Source organism: Lacerta agilis, chromosome 3 (genome assembly GCF_009819535.1).
Source record: "Lacerta agilis isolate rLacAgi1 chromosome 3, rLacAgi1.pri, whole genome shotgun sequence".
NCBI classification, from domain to species: Eukaryota; Metazoa; Chordata; class Lepidosauria; order Squamata; family Lacertidae; genus Lacerta; species Lacerta agilis.
The window spans coordinates 82750851-82771037 of record NC_046314.1 but is presented as its reverse complement, the minus strand read 5'-3'; positions in this window follow the sequence as shown (position 1 = coordinate 82771037).

Genomic DNA, 20187 nt, shown 5'->3' with positions numbered 1-20187 from the left:
CACTAGGTCCTGATAGGCTTGGTGAGGTGGTAAGTAGAAAATTAGGTACTGAGGATCAATGGCTGGTGCTTGGATGCAGGAAAAAGAAGAGGAGGGAAAGTTAGTCTCTGACATGGCTGTTGGAACTGGTAATATAATAGGGATGGAGAAATGGAACATTAGGAAAGAGAGAACAGTAAGGAGAGAATAGCTATACCCAAACACCCTAGATCACTTGTACAATGTTATATTGGAGTGGATTAGTTGCTATGTAAAAGTTTTCTTAAAAGGAGAATGTTCTGAAGGATGTCAAGATAGTGAGAATTGCAATGGCTCTAGTAGTGTGTCTGGAAGGTGATGTTGAAGAAATGGATCTTATTTGGGGGGAAATTGTATCTTTCTGTTCCCTGACATTAGCAGAGTTTTATGTTAAATTGGTCTGAAATTGTGGTGATGCTAATGATGATAGTGTGTATGATTGTATTGTGTATTTGTTTATATTTGTGTGTATTCTAAGTTTAGAGTGTTTGCATGAATTGGAAAAATGAACTAAATTATTATTCTGGGCCAAAGAAGTAGACCAAGGAGCTATGGGATAATCATTGCGGAAGAATATTGTATTTCGAGGAGATAGTGATCTGGCATGGTCAGTAACATCTTGTGAGTGTATGGGAGGCTGTCCTTATTTGATTGGGTTATTCTATCTTACCTCCAACAGGGAGGAGGACTGAGGTGTGATCAATATCGATACCTGTGAGGTTAATCTGTGAGGCAAAAGAAAGGCTGGAGGGGCCCAAGACACCACCCTCCAAGGGCAGATATAATCTCTGTAACTATCTCCTATTCTTTTAGCAGGTGCCCTAATGCCATGTAGCTTTGCTAAGCCAGTTTTATCCCTATGCAGCGACTCTGAAACCTAAGTGGCAAAGATCCTACACAGTCTTTATGACAACACTGCCAGTGGTGAAAGTGGCTGGTGTCCGCCTCCTCATGTAGAGACAGGACCTGCCACAGTGTGCTGAAACATCCCTTGAAGCTGAAGATCCAGGGAAGCAACAAAGGCCAAGAAGCAACAAAGGCCTGCTGCCACAGCAGCATTGGCCCTGTGCATGCCAATAGAAGAAAGGGAAGGAAAAGAACACTGAATGGGAGGACTGAGTGATCATATTGCCTTAATTTGTGTTGACCAGTTACCAGATAATGTGACCAGTTGAACAGTTTCTGTAATTAGTGTTAGGAATATTTGAAGTAAAAGATCCTTAGTTGTATTTGTTGTATCTGTTGATATTGTGTTCCCCATTGTTATTTTGCCTTTGTATTTTCGGTTTAATGCAATGCATGCATATAAAGTTGTGTCATGGATTCTTTAGCTCATTGCCCTTGCTAGAGAATATCAGTCATTTCCCAGGGACGCGCTGGAGAAAGAATTCCAGCGGTCCGAAGAAGAGGAGGGAATGGAAGGGGTTAATTAGCTAACCTATATACTTACCTGAATGTATTGTTAGTCCAGTGAATGTATTAAGTATAAAAGTGCCCCTGTTAAGCTTTTCTGTATGAAACTGCTCTGTAAAGCTGTGAACTTTGATCTGCATTGTACTTCTCTCTGGCAAGCTTTGCCTTACTAAGTGTCTGGAGATAAGAACAGTAGACCTTACGCAGAAAGTACTGTAGCTGTCCTTGCAGAGAGGAACTGTTGTCTAGGTCAAGAGATAGGATGGCCTTGCTGGAGTGCGCATGAACCAACTCTGGCTAAATGTCATTTGCCTTATATGTACAACAGGAAATGTTCCTTATATGGACAAGAGGAAGTTTTCTGGGGTGGGAAGAGAGCCAGAGAACTGTCTATAAGAACTGTCTGAAATTTGACTAGTTCTGTACTTGCTTGGCTATCTAAACACCCAAGTACCTCTGCATGCAGAAATTAAATCTTTCTCTCTCTGAAGCCAGAAGCCTCAGGTTTTTTTTTACTTCCATGTTCTCTCACCGGGCGCAACAATGGGAACCCGTAGGGGCAAATAAGGCTCCAAAACCACATGTTGTAACTAGTATCTTTTTATTTGCAGGTAATTCAAACCTGTGTGTTTAAGATGACATGTTTTATGTAGGTCCTGTCACCAGTGCCATTCTACATGAGTCATGTGTAATAGCACCTGTCTGGGCTCTCTTAATTGCTTTGTTGCCAGCAGCGTCTTGGAGAAACAGAGAAATCGGTGTAGATTCTGCATTATAAAAGCCTTTAAAATAAACTAAAAAAAAGAAAGAAAAGAAAAGCAGTGCTGTGGTTTCCTTCTCTCTCTCTCCTTCCTCAATTTTCCACAATTTAATCACGTCTTGCTTGTTAATCTTTTCTGCCTGCCATTTCCCTTCAGTGTTTTAAAAGGGTGATATTCTAAGAGAGATGTGATCTGAGGGAGAAGAATAGAATGCCAACTTACTGGTGCATGTGTGTGTTTTAAAAAGCGATTATTTCAATCAGATGAAGGGTCTCTCTTAACAGATTGGAACCATATGAGTGGCTTTCCTCATTTTACGGTAATAGCCCTCAAGATGGGAAGGAAGATGGGTGCCACTTGTGGTCCACTTCACCTGCCCCTCTTTAGGGTTTTCTATAGTGTATCTCTGTTAGCAATCATATCACAACCAAAATAAACAAGAAATAAACGGATTGGTTATATACAGGAAAAACTCTTGTCTGGTTGTTTTGAAGCAGCAGCGGAAGGTGTTAGGGCCCATCCCCGAAGGGTTGTCAACATGTCCAGAACAAAAAAGGAACGACCTGGCTGCATTGTGAGTTTGTTTGTTTTTTTAATCTTTGAGCAAACTGCCACTTTTTCTTCTGTAACAGTCAGAGATAATGATAAAACTTAAGTTTATTCATCTTTTTTTTACTTCAAAAATTGCAGTAATCAAGATAACATATTAAAGAGCATGGTTTTTTTTACACAATTGGTATAGGATATTGTAGAAACAATATCCTATACCAATATTGGCCGAACTGCAGGAGGCAGTGGAGGATAGGGGTGCCTGGCGTGCTCTGGTCCATGGGGTCACGAAGAGTCGGACACGACTGAAAAACAACAAATTGTAGAAACTGCCTTCATCCTTCAATCCAGGTAAGTGAATGGAACAACAACAACAAAAATCAAATGAGAGAAGGATAGCCTTGAAGAGTAACTTGAATAATAGACTGATTTTAAAGTGACTGAGCAAATGTACCAAACCCAGTTTGTTTGCTTGTAAAATTAGGGCATATTAAGCATCACAACAGTTGCAATCCAAACGCTGTGAGAAGCTACTCTGTATGTCATTACGTATACTGAAGATGTGCAGATACATGTCTTGGTTAACACTCAGTTATGGTGGAAGAACTTGAGACATGCCTTCTCTTCCCCATTTCAACCCTCGTGTGTTCAAAGAAGGACAGAGGTCTGGAATATGGGGGTGGGGTGGGGGTGGGATTGGGAGAAATCATGCAGAGGCAGCTGGGATGAATGGCATCTCCCATTCACACAACCCACCCCCACCTAGTTTCCCCCTAATTCCCCACTCCTCTGCCCTGCTCAGTGTATGCAGCATCCTTGAGTTTGCACTGCATTGGTTACCACAGGATAATGGTTTTTTTAATGCTAAATCAAGAAGATATTTAATCTAGCCTTTTCTGCTTTGAAAACTATACGTTTTCCAATCTGGGAGCTGGTGCAGCAAATGGGTGTCCTCCCTCCACCTGCCAATCTGCCTTGGTCAGGATGAGTAGTGGGCTGTGGAAAAAGTGGTAGCTAAACCACTCCATTAAGCCCTGCTACTGCCAGACAGAAGTATTGATTGACCCCTACATCTCCAGCCAGTGGGCATTTTCAGAATAATTAAACTTGACCATTATTGTTGGCGACTTGTGCATTCTTCATATTCCCCCCCCCCCCAACACACACCTTGTTGTATGAATCTGGTCTTTAAATCAAATGTGAAAGTCACTACAGACTTGTGAGCCTGATTATCCACTAGACTGGTTTGATGGCAAATCCTGATTTCGCTTTCTACGCAAAGCATATTTCTGCCTAAATCACGTACGAGGCTTTCCATTGAGGCAATATAAAAGAACTGTAATTTTTGGAAGCAATAGACATATCTATAGATCATCCATAAGAGTTGGCCTCTCGGAAACTGCATATGCCTCAGGCCAAATAATGCTGTTAAGAGATGTTTTAGCTGATTATATCTCTATTTTTCACTATTAGGCAGATGGTATTTATTTTGCAGCTCCTGAAAAGACAGTAATGGGTCCTGAGAATTTAATCAATGTGAGAGCTTTAGAATGCCCCTGCCTTCCTGTGGCTTTCCTATAAATGGATGACCAGCCATTTTAAGTGGAGGATCAAGCAAAATAGAGACTTCTGTTACATATCTAGGTGAAAACATTCAGTAAAAGCAGCATAAATTTCACTAACAGCATGGTTAAACTGTGTTACCAAAGCATGAACAATAAAGTCCAATGTTGTTTTCTCTGCTCTTGGGCATCATCTTACCTTCTTTCTTCTTCTTTGGCGATCACTTCTAGCTGAATAAAATTGTCTTCCATGAACATGATCTCAACAGTGAGTCCAATTCTGGATCCAATTGTCCTTCCACAGTGGGGACATAGGTTTCTGGGCAGGAGTTGATCACAGTGAGGGTTTGCCAAGTGTGTCTTCCTCTTAGCACATTTCTCCCTTTTGTTCTGAGTTGAAGTGTCTTCAAAGCCCATGACACCTTTGGTCAGCGGCAGAGGAAGCCGCTCGAGCGCCTGGGGCGGCACACCCAAGGGCAGGGTGAAGGCAGGGCAAGCTGCCCATAGGGACGGCGCATCACGGGGTCTCTGGAGTCTGCCTGCCTCCTCCCACTCAGCCACCCTACAGCTGGGGGGGGGGAAGCAGCGGGCGGACCATTTGGGGCAACATGGAACCTGCAGGCGCCTAAGCCACCGTGTCACTCCCAGCAGAGACGTGTGGCTTGGGTGTGCTGCAGCCCCGCGGTGAGTGCTGCCCGGCATTTTGTCACACTCCTCAGTGGTGACACCCAGGGTGGCCCGCACCCACCGCACCCCCCTTCCTCTGCCCCTGCCTTTGGTAAAGGCTGTTCTCCAATTGGAGCACTTGCAGGCCAGTGTTTCCCAATTGTCAGTGTTTATTCTACATTTTTCTTTGGTCAACAAACCTCTTTTGTTGACCATCAGCATTATGTTTTCCATTTTTAAGGTCGGAATAGAGTAGTTGCTTTGGAAGACGATAATCAGGCATCTGAACAACAGGACAAATCCAACAAAGTGGATGTTGAAGAATCATTGCTTCGACACTGAATGTCTGTGGTAGATCACTGGCTCCCCCAAAAGGCTCCCCCCAAAGCTCAACAACTTTGACCTAAACCCCCCAAAAGGGGGTAGATCACTGCCAGTTTTTAACTCTGTGAGTAGATCGCAGTCTCTTGGGAGTTGGCCACCCCTGTACACTGGCATTAATTCACCAGTCTTCCCAAGTGAAATGTAAAAAAAATTCAGAGACACTGTTGATTGAATCTTTCAAGGAGCTGGAGCTGGTGTTTATAAGTGGCCTGTGTTTCACAAGCATACAGTAAGGTTGGTAGTACAATAGCTTTGTAAACAAGCATTTTGGTTTCCCTGCAAATGTCCTGGTCCTCAAACACGCTGTGCCTCAGTCGGGAGAAAGCTGCACTCGCAGAGCTCAGGCGATGCTAGATTTTGGCATCAATGCTGGTCCTTGTGGAAAGATAACTGCCCAGGTAGGAGAAGTGTATATCATATTATACATTGCTACATCTCCCAGCATGTTAGCAGAGGAACAAGGTCACAGTGGCACAGCAGCAGTTATAGGAATTGCTTTCCATCTCCTTCCTATTCGTGCCCTGCCCTCTGACTTGCCTGAGGCTGAGATTTTTGCCCAGGTAGCAGGTTTTGTTTTGTTTTTAACATCAAAAGCTGGCAACAAATACTTGGAAGTGTACAACTTAAAGCTACCGGTAATTTAACAGCAATCCGATTTACATAAGTTTCAGGAAAAGCTTTCCTCGTCACTTCTCTTCACACAAAACCAAAACAATTCGACTTTTCTGTGAGTCAGATTGAGCCGGGCAAGTAGAATATTTAGGCATGATTTTGCTCACCCTACATGCTGGTTTTCTATTTTATTTATCAAATTTGTGTACTGCCCTTAACCCGAAGATCACAGAACATAAAAATACAAAATGAAAAAAACAAAATACATAACACAACAAAAACAAATCAATCACACACACACCCAACACATTTAAAAGGCTTGGTTATAGAGAAACATTTTCGCCTTGTGGCTAAAGATATGTAATGAAGGTGCAAGACGAACTTTCCTGGGGAGAGCATCACACAAAAGAGGAGCCACCACAGAAAAGACCTGTTCTCTCCTGTTGCTGCCCTCCAGACCTCTCAGAGGATGCACGTGAAGAAGGTTACAGGGTCTGAGCTGGCTGTTATGGGGAGAGGTGGTCCTTGGGGTATTGTGGTCCTGAGCCATTTAAGACTTTATAGGTCAAATCCAGCACTTTTAATTAGGCCCAGAAACTATTTGGCAGTAAGTGCAGTCAGGCCAAGATCAGAGTAATGTGCTCAAACTGTCTTGCCCTGGTGAGCAACCTGGTTGCCGAATTCTGCACCAACTGAAGCTTTTTTTTCCAGGCATATTCTTGTGGATTTAACAACTGTAATTTAGCAAGTGAAGTTTTTTCTGATACAATGGTGAAGTTTCGCTTACTAAATTTCCACCTGCTAGGAGGTTGGGTGGGGAGCCTACCCTATCAAGTCCCAGGCAGAATAGGACCACAACTGCCATTACTAACAGGATGATGTCAATATCCCCTATCCCAAAGAAAATTGTGTATTCGGACTCTCAATTATGTGCTTCAGGCCCCGTGCATATAGAAAGCTAGTTGAAATCAATGGTGCAGCAGTTAAGTAGCTAATTGATCTGAACCCATGTTCAATAACAAACAAAAATCAGGAGTTAATGATTGGTTGGAGAATCTTCAGCTAAGAAGCCACCCCCAAGGTTTAATCCCAAACCACTAAGAAGTTACAGAAGTCAGCAACAAAGTGTATTTCACATAGGCTTGCCAACTCTTCAAATGACCATTGTAGCGATAACTTTTAAAATCAGCTTGATGTGCAAACATAACTGGGTAATACTGTTTATCTTCATGTTGTGTAAAGCTTCACCTTTGGCCAGCTGATAACTGAATTTTAAATTACAGGTAGGTAGCCGTGTTGGTCTGCCATAGTCAAAACAAAATAATAAATAAATAAAAAACTCCTTCCAGTAGCACCTTAGAGACCAACTAAGTTTGTTCTTGGTATGAGCTTTCGTGTGCATGCACACTTCTTCATTTTTTCTTCAATTAGTGTCTATGCAAACAGTGGCCTTTTTTTCACCCCTTCCACCAACACTGTCAGGGAGGAGTCAGCATGGGGCACAATCAGGGCAGGCTGAATGGATAATACAACAACAAAAACATGATAAAACCTCGAACATAGGGGAGGAATGTCTCCCCATAGCTGGGGATGGTGGAAGTAGGAATCCAACAACTTCAAGAGGGCCACAGCTTCCCCATCTCTCAAAGTAGAGATGTTCAAGATGTGAGACACACCTTGCCCTTCCTCATCACCCACTTTCCTTCAAGAAGTGGTTGGGCACTATCCGTAGGGTCTTCCAAGATGATCTTGTGATACGTGGGAGGAGGCAGTCTATTGGACAACCTTTCTAAAACCATAAATAGTTTGGGGTCAGAGCAGAGCACCGCTTGCGTGTTTTTCTCTCAACGACATTGAGATCATTTGTTTATTTAATTAATAAAAATTATACGCTGCTGGACTGTAAAAACAACAACAACACTCAAAGCGGTTTACAAAAATATAAAACAATAAGATCAAGAAAAATAAGAGAGATTCACAACCATACTTTAAAAACCATACAAAAGTTAAAGGGCTGAAACCGATTAAAATTACCTCAGCTGTCTGAGTATCTGAGTAGGCTTGTCTAAACCAAAATGTTTTTAGCAGCTGCCAAAAGAAAGCAGGGCAGTAAAAAGTACAGCAAAGAGATTGCAGAGCTGCAGACATGCGGTACCTTGAACATGCTATATCCCATGCCACAGTGGCATTGCTACTGCTACTGTCAACCTTCCCTTTTTTGCAGTGGGAAACAGCACTGGAATAAGGGAATTTCCCGCAAAAAAGGGGAAAGTTGACAGCTATGCTACTATGCCATCAATGTGTTGGGGGGGGGGGGTCTGGTTCACATGGAAAGGCTATTTGCCTTCAGCAGTCATCTCCCCTTCAGGTCTTTCCCCAACATAAGGACAATGTTGGGGAATAGTCAACATGGGGTTCAGTGTGAGCAGGATGCCCAGACATAGCCCACTGTCTCTCTCCTTCTCTACATAGTTTCAATTGCATGGAGAGAAACACCTGAGCAAGGCTTAAAACAGTGTGGTGTAGTGGTTAAGAGCGGTGGACTCGTAATCTGGTGAACTGGGTTTGCGTCTCTGCTCCTCCACATGCAGCTGCTGGGTGACCTTGGGCTAGTCACACTTCAGAGAAGTCTCTCAGCCTCACTCGCCTCACATAGTGTTTGTTGTGGGGCAGGAAGGGAAAAGAGACTGTTAGCTGCTTTGAGACTCCTTAGGGTAGTGATAAAGCGGGATATCAAATCCAAACTCCTCCTCCTCCTCCTCCTCCTCTTCTTCTTCTTCGACCTTTATCCTCCTGGAAACAGAGTGACAGACAGTGTAGCTCCTTCAGAATGGTGAGGTATGTTCTCTAACACTCGAGCCAGCTAGAAACCCAGTTACTGCATTTTTGCACCACCTGTAACTTTTGGACAGTCTTCAAAGGCAGCTCAACATAGCGTACATTGTAGTAGTCCAATCTAGATGTCATTGAGGAATTCAGTTAATCATGAAAGAATGTTATCTTGGAACTATCGGGGACTAAGGAACATTTCAACAAGGATATTGTGTGTGGATTCACAAACGATGGAGCCTTTTGCGTCTTTTTACCTTTCATTTCTCCTTTGCTACTTGTTTTCATCTCCGGCTGCAATTTAACTTTCGAAAACCCTCTAAAAGCATGAATAATAATAAAAAACCAAGTGCATGGATATCATCCGTCTATGATTGCAAAAAGGCCCAAGGTCCCTCAAAAACAGTAATTACATATGACAAGTAAACATGGGTCAAGAAGCAAAGTCATGGGTCAAGAGCTATTTAAGAAAGAGAAAGCAAAAGACAACAATAAACGGCTGAAGTTCCAACGCTAAGAATGAACTGCTGCATGTTTCAAGTGTTTACCATTAAGGGTTTGGGGAAGCAAGTGAATAATGAGGTGGTTAAAATCGACATACAACAGCTGTTGAAGCTAATGAAGTAGTTGCTGAATGAACAAGATGGTGACAGGTAAAAAAATCTAGCCATGAAAAACTAAAAGGTAAATGTGCTCTTTTAAACTAATCATTTACATAAATGATTTCTAAATTAGCTAGCAGTTCTGGAAGGCATCCTTGTTGAACCCATGAGCTGCTCAAAAGGGCCTCAATAGTAGCAGCAATTGGCCTACCCAATTGGCTGCATAACATTGAAACTATTGCAAGGTCTCTATGCAAAGTGGTGTGTTGCCTTCTGCTTCAGCAGCAGGAGGACACCCTCCATTATTTCTCCGATGAAAATATGGACGTCCTATTCTATTTTTATATTATTATTATTATTATTATTATTATTATTATTATTATTACCCCACACATCTGGCTTGCCCCAGCCACTCTGGGTGGCTTCCAACATCTATAAAAACACAATACAAAAATCAAATATTAAAAACTTCCCTGTACAGAGCTGCCTTCAGATCTCTTCTAAAAGTTGTATAGTTACTTATCTCCTTGGTCCGGGGGTCGCAGAACTCCACATCCTCCAACATTTCTCCAGTGAAAATAGGGACGTCCTTATGAAAAGTGGGACATTCCAGGATCAAATCAGAAACCAGGACAGCTTCTGTAGATCTGGGACTGTCTCTGGAAAATAGGGACACTTGGAGGGCCTGCAGGAGTATTTAAAAAAAGGAAAGTCAACTGGAAGTTCACATTGTTCTGGTAAAAAGGATGACACTATTCTTCTTATAAAAAGTCCATAGGAGTTGAATGGACAAGTTGTTTGCTTCTAGAGAGCACGATGATAAAGTAAACAATATCAGTACATCCAGGTCATGAACTATATAGAGGATAAATTACTGATGACTATGTTCTACATCCACTGTTGAAGACTGCATGGTTCTGAATACCAGTTGCTGGAAGTTGCAGGAGAGGAGAGTGCTGGTAATTTTAGGTCCTGCCTGCAGGCTTCCCACAATCGGCTTCTTGGCCACTGTGACAACCAAATGCCGGACGAAACGAGTCACTGGTCAGAACCAGCAGGCTCTTCTTATGTGAATGTTCTTGTTTATGCTCTCTCAAAATATATATAAAAAAGCAAGGAAATGTTCGGTTAAACTGAAAAGAGAAAAAAGATTTGATTTTTTTTTTTTTACTCAATGCATAATTTAGTTCATCCCCATGAGGTAAAATTCAGCTTAAGAGATCAGTATGAATCAGAATAGGATTATCCATTTATTATGAATAAAGTAATGTAGATATTGCTATTTAAAAGGATAATTAAATACGGATAAAGTAACTTGTATATTCCCTTATCTCTTTTGATATGAAAAAGTAAGCATAGTGCTTGAGGCATTAAATTGGTTGAGAGCCAAGAGAGACTGTTCCACAGCTGGTCCCAACTCTGACGACTGCTGAATTGTGTGCTTTGTTTCTGAAATATTTTACTATAAAAATTTGAAATATTCAGGTGGGAGGCACTGGATCGAATGCACGTAGCCTTAGACTTTGTATGGCAACCTTTAATTTCCACTTGACCGCCATATTTCTGTTTTAGATGGATAAATAAATAAAATACATAACCTAATGCACCAAAATTGCAATAATTTATAGATGAAACTGATGGTTGATTATATAATTTACACAGCACAATTAGTGTACTTGGCACCATGTACATTGATAGTGCTGTCTTATCAGTTAAATCTTAAAGCTGTATCCCTGCCAGTCATACAATGCAAATGTGAAGAGACAGCAGAGGGGAATGTCAGCAAGGGTAGCAAACAAACAACAGAAGGAGTGATGAGAAAGTAAAATGGAACAAGGGATGAATATGGGCAAACGTAGTTGCACATACTGTATAAGCCCTTAACTGGGCAAGGGAAGAGAACTGGGACTCAGTTAGATTGTTTCGGGGGGATTTATGTGTGTTGTATACGCGATACAAAACTGTGCCACCAGATGGCGCCATTCTTCCCTACTGGATTTCCCTGTTTAAATTTACAACGCTTTTAACTGAAGCGCTTTTTTGATGGACTATTTAAAAACAGAGGCAGATTTAGGGGAGTGCGAATGTTTCACCCACACTGGCTACCGAGTCGAGAGGGTGCTGCAGGGATGAACAATGGAAGGCAAGAGGCGGCGGGGGGGGGGATTTTGGCATCGTACAGGGTGCCGCTGAAATTTCAAAACCCAAAGTCTGCCATTGTTTAAGAGCATAAAAGCAGTCTTGTTCATCAGGCCAAAGGCCCATCTAGTCCCGTATTCTGTTTTCACAGTAACCAACCAGATGCCTATATGTAAATGGACTCCCTCAGAAGGTGGTGGACTGTCCTTCACTGGAAGTTTTTAAGTGGAGGATGGATGGCCATCTGCCAGAGATTCTTCAGCTGTGATTCCTGCATTGCAGGAGGTTGGATGAGGTGACCCGTGGAGATCTTTGCACTCTACAAGCCTGTGGTTCTGTCAGGCTTCAGTGAATTCTGATCCTCACGGTGGACAGCCAAGGAGTAGACAAGGAAGCTCTTACCGAGTCTTTATTCAGTATTCACAACGAGAGGCTCCTGTACTCTGTCTCTTAGAATACAGTAGTACCTTGGGTTACAGACGCTTCAGGTTACAGACGCTTCAGGTTACAGACTCCGCTAACCCAGAAATAGTACCTCAGGAGGTATATATTTGCTAAATAAAATGCTGTCAGAACCCGAGAGTCGCAGGGAGTGCTGGGCTACTGCTGTTATTCTGTTGTGTGCTAAAAATATACTCGCTCGCTCTCTGGATTTCTCTTTCTTGCCCAGCTTCTTCTTTCTCCCACGTGAACCTAACACCCATCCCCTCTCTTTCCTGATTCTTCTCAAATCCCCATCCCATAATAGCCTTTCCTGTATACTTACTTCCTCTTTCCTGCCTCTGTCTCGACTACCCTCCTTTTCTCTCCTCTCCCTCTTCTCCAAAATATGTGCTGTTAATTGCAAGACTTTACTGCCACAATTGCAATGCAACCCAGTTTTGAATTTTCCTCCTCCTTGCTTGTTTGAAAATATCTAAAGTTTGAGATGTAGTTCAGGAGCAGACTTTGGTCTTTCAAATTTGAGTCGCAGGATTTTTTTTTGCCACCCTATGTAAACTGCCATTTAGGAGGACCCAATCTGCCCAAAGCAGGGGGTAAAGGGTTAAAGTCCCCAACCTGTCATGCTAGGATCTTGATTCATGTCATTATTATTGGCATGACACAGTTAGTATAGTTAGTACAATGGCTTTTGTTTGATTTGACAACTTCATGGTACGAGAACATTTTTTAATATCTTTGCCACATTGTGCATTTTCTTGGATGAATAAGAGTAATTGGAAAAGACTAATTAAAAACACACAGCAGTATCTAATTCTCATACATTGTGATAAATGTTGAAACTTGACTCTAACATCTCTCCTATTGCCTCTCTAATACTCAACAAATCCTTCAGTGGGGGTGGAAATCTGCAGGAAACTGTATTACTGGAGTCGCAGGGTTTCTGTAATTCAAAGATGTAATTTTGGCAAATATAATAATTTCATTTAAAGTGGCACAGAAAGAATGCAGGACTAGAAACCATTATTTTATCAATATCTTCAAACTGAGCATTTTGGAAATAAAAAATTGAAGCTCTGAAAAAAATTAGACAATATGCAATTATATAATTTGAAAAGATTTTTTTAAAATAGCTACAGAAAAGCATTAACTACAAACTGGAATTAAAAAACACTTTTTGGATTGAAAAGTGTAATAATGTTATTTTGGGGGAAGGCCTGCTTTTTATTTTTATTTTAATATTTTTTTCAGTAGATTCCCCAACCACTGGAATTGTGGGAAGTCCTGGGTCTTTATCATAATTTCATGACATGACCTCTTCTGTAGGCAGGAGTATGGTATACCATATATACTTGAGTATAAGCCTAGTTTTTCAGCACATTTTTTGTGCTGAAAAAGCTGCCCTCGGCTTATACTCGAGTGAGGCAGGCGGTGGGGGTGGTGAGAAAGAAGCCCTTTCTCTCCACTCGTGCCGCTGTCGCCCACTCACCCCAGTCAACCATTCCTTAAGAAGCGTACAAGAACGGCGGTTCTTTACTCTCCCCAGGCAGCTTGTTCCATTCCTGAACTGCTCACATAAATGCAAACTTTAGACCCCAGAAGACAGAAAGCCTATCAGTTAAGGAAGTATTAAAACCCCACAGGTGCTCATTTTCCCTGGCTCCTGCTTAAACAGGACAGGATCCCAGCCTTCTCTTATAACACAAGGTAACATTGCGCTGTGGGTTAAACCACAGAGCCCTAGGGCTTGCCGATCAGAAGAATGGTGGTTCGAATCCCCGCGACGGGGTGAGCTCCACAGCGGCAAAGGAGGAAGAGCAAGGAGCAGCCCGAAGGGCTGCTTTCGGGCTGCTTGTTCCTCCTCCTCCTCCTCCTCCACAGCAGCAAAGGTGAACCGGCTTATACACGAGTCAATAAACTTTCCCAGGTTTTTGTGGGAAAATTAGGTGCCTCGGCTTATATTCGGGTCGGCTTATACTCGAGTATATACGGTATATCATCTCTATGATCCCAAAAAAGGAAAGCAGAGTGTAGTCCATCAGAAGCCTCTTCTGAAATGTGCCTTTAATTTTGGTGTTTCAGCCAAGAGATCTCCCCATCTCCACTCCCAGAAGGAAGCATAACAAAGAATGGGCACATTCCAGATAATTTTTAAGTACAGTGGTACCTGGATTTACAACCATAATCCATTCTGGAGGTCCGTTTGTAAACCAAAATGGTTGTAACCCAAGGCGCGCTTTCGCCAATGGGGCCTCCAAAAAAAATATTGTTTGTAATCCAAAAAATAATAATAATGGGTTGTAATCCAAAAAAAGGTGGCAAACCAGGACACACACTTCTGGGTTTGACGTGTTTGTAATCCAAAATGTATGCAAACCAAGACATATGCAAACCAAGGTACCACTGTACAGCTTGGTACACTGTACAATGCCACCTATTTTGATTGGACAGAGTTAAATGTGCACTTAATTCTTTAACTGTAATCAACAAAGCTTAGAAATTGTGCTTAAAGTTGGCTGGAAAATGAGTTGAGTTGTGCGGGTTATTCTTTTTTTTTTTTTTACATGGCCTTCAGCAGTCAATAAACATATTTTTAATATAAGTGCAGGCATGGGTGAATGCCTCTATTTCCTCCCTCTTATGGGTGATGGACAAACTTGGGTGAAGGTCACTTTCACAAAAGTAACTTTTCTGGGTGCGGGAAGGGGAGAAGCTCTACCATAAATAGTTTCATATACAGAAGGCAGGTTTTCTGCATGGTCCAGTTAGTGGGAATACAGGAAATGCAAAATCATGTCCAGTCTCATTGCACATGATGCCTTCAAACATCCCCACCCCTTGATGTAGATGTTGAAGTCTGCTTGGCCTCACAGCAGGCAGAACTCCAGCTGTGTGTGTTGTGTGATTGTTCTGAATGAGCGGCTGAAGTGAAAATGCTATTCCATTCCTGGAAAAATATTTACCAAGATTAATTACATTTGAGCTTTGTGCATAGGCTCAGCCTTTCCATTGTATCCAAACTAGTTTTCTGCTACCCTGAAGATGATAAACCAGCCCAGCTCTTCTTCATCTTTGCCAATGTAACATCATATTGATATCTGACTTAATTGTCTTTATGCCAACAACCAACTAATCTAGCAACTGCGTTTTATTTTTCATTCAATTTATGGTGGCATGTGTGTATTCACTCAGCTATATAGAACATCTATATGCAAGTTATGAGTGGGCAAGTTCTCTATCCATAAAAGTGCTTTTCATAATAACAGAAGAGCTTAGTATAGCTCTATTCCTGGCAATGCTTATTTTCTCTCATCGGTTAATAACTCCGGCAAATCCTTCCTTCCTTCCAAGTGGGTGCCTTTTGTGTACTAAAAATGCTGCCATTATTTATAAAGACTCTGCATCTGAATGTGCTTAAAGTCAGTCCTGCAGGACGGTTTCAATCAACTTTGGTTCAATTTATTCCGTCTAAATGACTCTGAAGTGTAAATAAAATTAAATTAATGCTACTGTATTTGTCTCCTGTTACAAATGCAGCATGTTTGAAGTGATACTGACTGCTAAATGAGACAAAAAGCTATGCAGCGGGAAGAGGGCATTAAGGAAGCTGCTCTGAGTCTGGTATTTGCCCTGAAAGAGCAACAGAGGCAGCATTTCATATAATTTAATTAGGGGGGAAACCCACCTGCTTGCTTAGTTATAGGCAGAATTAACAATACCCTAGTCTCCTTTTCGGTTGCTGCTGCTTCTCTAATAGGCAAGTTGAGCTCCAAAACCAGATGTGCTTTGTATTCTTTCAGATTGAGCATTACCTCTCACTAAGCAATTGGACCTGACAAAGATTAGCATTATAGAAATCCTCATTATCTAACTTTGTCTCTTGGGGCATTCTGGCCCGGATCCAGGGAAAACAAGAGCTTAGCAGAAGCCTCCCAGATGGAGCCTGGCCTCCTAAGATGCAATTGCCCCCAGGGGAAGAAGGTTTAGAGCCAGAGGATGACCATGAGTGGTCAGAGGGAGAAGAGGGGTAAGACTGGGAGGAGGAGGTGGTGTTGGAAGCTGAAGAGGCAACAGGTTTTAGTGAGCAGGAAGAAGCTGGGGCAGAGAGCAGCTCTGATTCAGATGCTGGACATGAGGGGGGCCAGGAGACAGGGGAAAATGTTAAAATGCTGAAAAATGTTATCATCTCCTGCTGTGACCAGCTCCCCTCACCTCCCGCAGTCTCCCAGAACGCAGAGAGAGATGAAAAGAGGAGAGATTGGTTGCATGCTGATGCATGGGGGTGGGGGAGCCTGGAGAGGAGGGGATTTAGGCAGCTGTGAGAAGGCAAAAAACCTTCAGTCCTGGCAACTGCCTCATTGGGGCAAACCTACTGGGAAGAGTTGCTGGGATCATTAGGCCTGTACTGTTTTGGTTTCTCTGAACAAAGAATTGTAGGACAGTGAAATTTATACCAGTGTTGTTTTTTATTTATTGCTGACCTATATCTGATTCTGGTTCCTGACAACAATACACCAACAAACAATCTTTCCAAATAGATGAATAATAATATCCTGGATGTGTTCCTGGTGGTAAATATTGCATTGCATCTAGAAAGAGGCACTGGCCTCTTTTCACACCGCCACAAAATATTAAACAATGCAGATGAAGGTTCTATATTTTTGAGAGCTGAAGTGATTTGACCTTTACAACCCAGCTCCAGATTCTCCTCCACTATTTCTAATATCTCCAAACAGAGAAACAAAATAATAAAAAAAATCATTCCAGTAGCACCATAAAGGTAAAGGGACCCCTGACCATTAGGTCCCAGTCATGGACGACTCTGGGGTTGCGGCGCTCATCTCGCTTTATTGGCTAAGAGAGCCGGCATAAGATTCTGGGTCATGTGGCCAGCATGACTAAGCCGCTTCTGGCGAACCAGAGCAGCACACGGAAACGCCGTTTACCTTCCCACCAGAGCGCTACCTATTTATCTACTTGCACTTTTGACGTGCTTTTGAACTGCTAGGTGGGCAGGAGCTGGGACCGAGCAACGGGAGCTCACCCTGTCACAGGCATTCAAACCGCTGACCTTCTGATCGTCAAGCCCTAGGCTCTGTGGTTTAACCCCCAGCGCCACTGTGTGTATCTGAAGAAGTATGCATTCACACGAAAGCTCATACCAATAACAAACTTAGTTGGTGTCTAAGGTGCTACTGAAGGAATTTTTTTAATTTTGTTTCAACTACGGCAGACCAACACGGCTACCTACCTGTAACTACTCCAAACAGAGAGTGAGTTTTCTTGGAATGTTCAGTGAATCATTGATCATCTACATGATGGCTTTACATCCAAAATGCTTCAGTAGCAATTAACAGTTGACAGCATTTGACACACAGGCAGTCAGTAAAATGTTACAATATTTGACATGCAATAGATATCACTGTTTGACAATATCAGGAAGAAGCAATTGCCCACAGTAAGGGAGTTCTTGGGTAGACCACACATAGCAAGGACAAGATACACATACTGGCATGAAGAGCTGCATACAAAAACCAAATGCCATACATTCTCATAGCATCTTCTCTCCAAATTGCTAGCAGCATATCTTGTCAGAAGGCTGGATGCATTCAAAACCGCACTGGCCCTGGCTGGCTGGGGTGTCGTTTTGGCTACTTGACCATCAACTCAAACCAGATCACAATAGCAAGTCCAGGATAAGGTTGCTATTAGTCTCCTAACATCCCGCTGTGGCTCGCTATGTCTTTATAATTCCATCCTTTCTGACTCTGAAAATCTGGTTATTTCTATTGATTCTAACTGAACGGTCACAGAATTATTTTAAATTGTTTTGCTGCTCTGAAATGTGAAACTGCTGAGTGTGAAATGTCTCTCTGCTGGTGGCATCTAGCAGGATCCTCTTGAAAATGACATACATCTTCCACCAGGCTCCATGTGGGCTGCTAGGAGCAGAGCCTAAATGAGAGAGATGGCATGCAAATAGAAAATAAAACACTCCGGGAAATAATTAAGTATGTTTCTGTCCCATGAATCTGATGAGACCCTTCGAGTCCTTCCTCTTGCTCCCCTTAATTCTACAAAATGCATCCAATGAATTGCTCCCTGTTGCACGTGAATCCCAAATGAAACAAGATGCGCCCAGCAAATCCAGCCTGCTCTTCTATGCGTGATTGGAGCAGGTTGTTAATGTCATTTCTTCCAGAATCATGCAGCTATAATAGGCGCATAACGGCCAAATCCACCTTGGGCTGCAAATCTATAGAAATGGGGGAATTACACCAGGATGAATTTGGCTTTTTAATTTTAGTTTTATTTCCCTTCACACTGGCTGGCAGAGATTTATGGTTTCTATTCTATTATTCTCAACAGGAGTTCCATAGCTAAACTTATTTTGGATGTTATTCTCCCTCTTGTGTTGCTACAACTCTTTGCTTGAAGAGGGACAGCAAAAATCCAAAGGTGTCACTAAAGGATTCTTTTTGTAGTATTGGGGAGACCGTGCTGACTGGGGTAGATGGGAATTGTAGTCCTAAATATTTGAAATCGGCCCGGAGTGCTCACTAGAAGGACAGAATCCTGAAGTTGAGGCTCTAGTACTTTGGCCACCTCATGAGAAGAGAAGACTCCTACAAAAGACCCCTGATGTTGGGAAAGATGGAGGGCACAAGGAGAAGGGGAAGACAGAGGATGAGATGGTTGGACAGTGTTCTCAAAGCTACTAACATGAGTTTGGCCAAACTGCGGGAGGCAGTGAAGGATAGGCGTGCCTGGCGTGCTCTGGTCCATGGGGTCACGAAGAGTCGGACACGAATGAATGACTGAACACAACTACAAAGGTTGCTGAAGGCTTCTTTAGTCTAATTTTTCTTGGATACATTTAAATTATTTTCAGCCTGAGGATGTAGGCAAAGGGCTTGGAGACTACTGGCTTGCTTATCCTTTGCACTTCTTGACTTCTTATATGGAGCAGAAGGAGATGGTGTCCAGCTGTGCCTACATCTAACTAACCAATGATGTAGAACAGTCCTATGAAAATGAAAGGTACCTTAGCTGGTGGGGGCGGGCATGTAATGAATTCTAAACATACTCATTCAGAAGAAAGTTCACTGAGTTCCACAGGACACACTTTTTGATTAAGGATCACAGCCTTGTGTAGCACATGTAGTTGAGAGTAAAAGTGCAATCCAGCATATGGTTTTTTTAAAAAATGATATTTATTATTATTATTATTATTATTATTATATTATTATTATTATTATTAACATCCATCAATATACTCTCAGTTACATAATTTACAAATTTTCCATATTGTACCTTCTATTTCCATAGACTAATAAAGTATGTAAAAACAGGAGTTTCATGTCGTTTTTCATCATTCATACATCAGATTTTCTTTATCACCTCACAAATAAACTAAACAACACTGTTCCAATTTACTGTAGACATATAATCACAAAAACAAAATAATAATAGAAAATTACTCATGCACAAAAGGAAAAAAAAGAGAAAGCAAAAAGCAAAAAAAATTAAATAAAAAATAAAGGATAAATAAAAAATAAAGATTAAAAATATAAAAATAAAACAAAGCAAATGAAAAAATAATAATAAATAAATAACAAAAGTAAAAGTTACAAACATACATAAATTAATAAATTATAGACTTCCCGTCTTTTCTGATGAGCATTCCTTTCTGCTTGCGAAAGTACTTAACTTTTTTCTTTTATCCTTTATTTTATTTCCAAAACATTCTAAAAACCCGAACACAGTCTCACTTATAACATTCAGTTATTTTCCCTCCAGGGTCACTCAAATGCCGCCACAGACTTATACCATATTAATGCCTTGTAGGTACTTTCTGTATCTCTCCCATTTTGACACAAAAAACCTGTCTGTTATTTCCTCTCCAACTGTTGGGTAAGCTGGGCCATCTCAACTACTCCTGAAATTTATTTTGCCATTCCTTGTTCTTCAAAGGTGGGTGGGTGGGTGTGTATAATACGATATGATATGATATATAAAATTTTTATATATATACAGTCATACCTTGGGCTACAGGCTGCTTCAGGTTGCATGTTTTCGGGTTGTGCACCACGCCAAACCCAGAATACCGGAACGGGTTATTTCCGGGTATTGGCACTCGCGCATGCGCAGATGCACTGAATCGCTACCCGCACATGCGCAGACTCAGTGCTGCGGCTTGTGACCGTGCCT